Source organism: Panthera tigris, chromosome B4 (assembly GCF_018350195.1).
Source record: "Panthera tigris isolate Pti1 chromosome B4, P.tigris_Pti1_mat1.1, whole genome shotgun sequence".
In the NCBI taxonomy this organism is placed as follows: domain Eukaryota; kingdom Metazoa; phylum Chordata; class Mammalia; order Carnivora; family Felidae; genus Panthera; species Panthera tigris.
This window is the reverse complement of record NC_056666.1, coordinates 98951745-98956497: the sequence shown is the minus strand read 5'-3', so window position 1 is coordinate 98956497 and position 4753 is coordinate 98951745.

The window sequence follows — 4753 nt, the reverse complement described above, 5'->3', positions numbered from 1 at the left end:
CTTCTATTTGGATATTTCATCCTAACACTTTATATTAGGAAACGTGATGTATCACTTTTGGTTCAGTAAAGATGAGAAATAAAAATATTCATGGGGTGGCTCAGTCCATTGAACATCTTATTTCGGCTCAGGTCATGATCTCACAGTTTGTGAGTTCAAGCCCTGCGTGGGGTTGTGTGTGGACAGATCAGAGCCTGGAGCCTGCTTCTGATTCTGTGTCTCCCTCTCTCTCTGTCCCTCCCCCACTTGTGCTCTGTCTCTCTCTCTCCCTATCAAAAATAAACATTAAAAAAAATTTTTTAATTAAAAAAATTTTTAAAAAAGGAAATAAAAATATTCATGATCTGGTGGGATTGCTCCTGAGAGCTCATGGTGGATGTATTTACTCACAAATGGGAGATAAATTGGTCAAATGAGGAAAATTGAACACTACAAACAGGTGGAAGTTCAGCCTCCTAGATAGCTTCCCACTTCATAGCTGTGACAGAGGTGGAGACAGAAGCTGAGGGTCAGTGATTGCAAAGGCAAAGCCAAATGAAGTTTCACTACAGACCCAGGTGAAGGAGCATCAGATAAAATTCTAGATTACAGGTCTCCATACTGAGAGGAATTGTACACGTATGCCCCACTTATTATGCTTTTCTCTTGTTCTGGGATGGCCCTTTGGGCTTAAATACCGAAGTTGGTATGGTACTCAGTAGCACACCAGTAGGTCCTTTCCATCATCCATTTCTTCATTAGTGTACATCCTAAACACATGCTGACTGTCATCTTGGTGTCCCTAAGTCCTCTAGTCTATGTAGTTGCTTATATATTTAATGTTGAAACAGAGGTGGCTTGAGTCTCTATCTTACACTATGGAGAGTTCAGTGCCTTTCCCAAGATTTCTGCAAACCCCAAGCTGCAACCATTGCTGTGCTCACTCCTTGCTCAGACTTCCTGGTCCCACTAAACTCTCAGTCCACCTTACATTCCATTTCTGTGGTTCTTCTCTCCTCTCCATCCTTTGTTACTGTATAAGGGAAAAACAGTACATGTTTCTCTGATTTTCTCATCAATGCCAAAAGTTCATATGTAGCAAGGCATTTATCAAAGTTTAAGATAAACAGTACTTGCACGATGCCAAACAGCACAGCAGATGATTCAAGATAAAACATGCTTCTTCTTGGGGTGCCTGGTCAGCTCAGTCACTTAAGCATCCGACTCTTGATTTTGGCTCAGGTTATGATCACGGGGTGGTGAGATCAAGTCCTGCGTTGGGCTCCATGCTGGGCATGGGATTCTCTCTCTCTCTCTCTCTCTCTCTCTGCCCCTCCCCTGCTCATGCTCTCTCTTTCTCTCAAAAAAAAAAAAAAAAAAATCCTCCTCTTAAAAAACCTGGGGGAAAAATAGATGCAGTAAATGTGGTGAAAAGTTGATAAAGTCTAAAACTAGATGGTTACATAGGGTTAATTATACCATTTTTGTGATTTTTATTTAAGTTATATAGTTTTCATAAGAGTTTAAAAAAATACATTGATCACGAGATCATGAAGATATTTTGCTGTCTTTGTCAGTTAGGTAACAGACTGCCAGGACAGTCTCCAAAACACAGGACTGATAAGGTACATGTTTGTTACACTCTTGCATAACAGTCTTGAGTCTACCCTCTTAACAAATTTTTCAGTGTATATTACAGTATTGTTAGCTACAGACACTATGTTGTACAGCAGAGCTCTAGAATTTATTCGTCTTGCATAACTGAAAGTTTATACCCCTTGAGCAACAACTCCCCATTTCCTCCTCCCTCCCACCCCTGGTGGTCACCATTCTACTTTGCTCCTATGTATTTGACTATTTTAGACTCTTTATATACTGGGATCATAGTGAGATATCACCTCCCAACTGTGAGGTTGGCTATTACCAAAACAAACAAACAAAACAACAACAACAACAAACAACAACAACAACAAACAAACAACAACAAAAAAAACCAAAAGACAAATGTTGGTGAGGATGTGGAGAAACTGGAATGCTTGTATGGTGTGGGGGGAGGGGGGCGGGGGGAATGTAAAACTGGTTCAGCTGTTATAGAAAACAGTATGGAAGCTCCTCAACAAAATTAAAAATAGAACTACCATATAATTCAGCAATCCCACTTTTCAGTATATACCCAAAAGAATTGGCATCAGGATCTCAAAGAGATATCTGCGTTCTCATGTTTATTGCAGCGTTATTTATAATAGCCAAAATACAGAAACTACCTAAGTGTCTGCTGATGGTTGAATGGATAAAGAAAATGTTGTTTATATTGTTGATTTGCAAGCCCCCCAGGTGTAATCTGAAATTGGCCCCCATAGTGAAGGGCAGGGAGAGAGGGAAAAAAGAGGCAGGCCACTTCAGATTGGTAGGTGGCAGATTTAACAAGCACAGAAACTTACATACGAGGCTTGTCCTGGGCTGCAGCAAGATAACTAAATTTCTGCACCCACCTACCAAATCCTTAAAGTTTATATAGAGGCTTAACTGGGTTCAGTCATATATACCATCCAGATGGTCTCAATAGCACAACATTATCACAAGGGTATGTCCTTGGAGAAGCCTCTGAGAGCAGGGAAGGCAAGCAGAACCCACGTTGTAAGAACCGGGGAGGGCTGTAAGAAGCCTCCAGTTGCCCAGGGCCGGTTCATGGGTCAACTGACAGTCACAGCCTCTTGATGACCTCCTCCAACATATGCATACAATGGCATATTATTCAGCCTTTTAAAAGAAGGAAACCCTATCATATGCAACAACCAAATCCAGGTTCATATGGTCAACCTGAAGGATTTCATGCTAAGTGAAATAAGCCAGTCACAGAAGGCAAGATAGGGTCTTTAACGAGGCAATCAAGTTAAAATGAGGTCATTAAAGTGGGTCCTAATTCAATATGACTGGTGTCCTTATAAGAAGAGGTAATTAGGACACAGGCATATGCAAAGGAAAGACCATGTGAAGACAGAGCGAAAAGATGGTCATGTACGAGCCGATGAGAGGCCTCAGAAGAAGCCAAGCCTGCTGACACAATAATCTTGGACTTCGCCTCCAGAACGGTGAGAAAAGAAATTTCTGTTATTTAAATCCACCCGGTCTGTTTTACTTTGTTATGGCAGCCCGAGCAAAGTAAGACACCGCTCATTTTAATGTAGAACAGTTTTATTCTCCACTTCACTGCTCTGAACTCGTGAAAGCCTCCCTTGGTAAATCCTTAACCTCATTAAGCCTCTTTTCGAAACAAAAGACCATTCTCTCAGGATATTTGCCCTTTAGTAGCACAGAGTACCCACAGAGGCTGAGAAATTAGTCTTTGCTCGAGTAAGATCAAACTCGTTGGCACATCAGTCTTCTTAAGTGGGAAGGGAGCAGGATAAAAGTCTATTCTTCCATAATAAAGAATACGCCACCTCTTAAGAAGCTGGAAGCACCTACGGCCAGATTTTCTTTTGTTTGCTTGAAATGGCAGTTTCCCCCTTCCCAGTTGGTTCACGTGCACTCGCACAGCCGCTCACTTAACAGTGGGTTATTAAGAGCCTCCTGTGTGCAAGCCACTGTGTCCAAGATAAGCCCATGAAGTCTTGCTTAAAGGGCATCACAAAAATGAACACTAGCTGAAGGCGGATGTGGAGTTAAGGGAACAATTCTGTTTTTCTTTCCTTTTCTTTTTAAAAAGAGCTCGGGAGATACACAGTGCTGACAGGAACATCTCAATAGGAAGGGAGAGAAGGACAAAGGCAGGACCTTACAAGCTCGAGCAGGTGAGGGGCTGGGGTCCTCTTTGCAGAACTGGTGAGTGCTGGGCCGGTCACCGTGGCAGGGAGGGAGCCACGTGTGAGTACTGGCACAGGTTCCTCAGGGGAATTGGGGCTGGGAGCACACGAAAGTTCTCTTCAAATTTTCTTAATGAATTAAGAATCTAAGAAGTTGTGAATGCATTGAGGGAGGGGCTATTTGACGTTGGAGGAGAGAGAAAAGTGTAAAATTGTCTCAGAGAGTGGGAGAGTGCATTGATGAAGGAAGCAGCTCTCAAATTTTAGGCCACCTCAGAATCACCTGTCTTTGGCATGTCTCTGGGATGGGGCCAGAGAATTGGCATTTCTTTCTTTCTTTCTCTTTCTTTCTTTCCTTCTTTCTATATTTCTTTCCTTCTTTCTTTCTTTCTTTCTTTCTCTCTTTCTCTTTCTTTCTTTTTTTCTTTCTCTCTCTCTCTCTCCCTCTCTCCCTCTCTCCCTCTCTCTCTTTCTTTTGATTTTTTTTTTTTTCAGGAAGAGAATTTAGTGATTCATCGCTTACATATAACACCCAGTGCTCATCCCAACAAGTGCCCTTCTTAAGGGCCCGTTTAGCCCATCCCCCCACCCAACACCCTGCCAGCAACCCTCAGTCTGTTCTCTGTATTTAAGAGTCTCTTATGATATTTTTCCTTCTCTGTTTTTATCTTAGTTTTGCTTCCTTTCCCCTATGTTCATCTGTTTTGTTTCTTAAATTCCACAAATGAGTGAAATCATCTGATATTTGCCTTTCTCTGACTGATTTATTTTGCTTAGCATAATACACTCTAGCTCCATCCACATTGTTGCAAATGGAAAGATTTCATTCTGTTTGATGGCCGAGTAATATTCCGTTGTATAAGTTCAGGTGATACTGATGCTGCTAGCTCAGGGATTTCATTTTGAGAACCACTGGACTAGGACTAAACCCTAGTTCTTGCACAGACATGTTTACTACACAGGGGCAT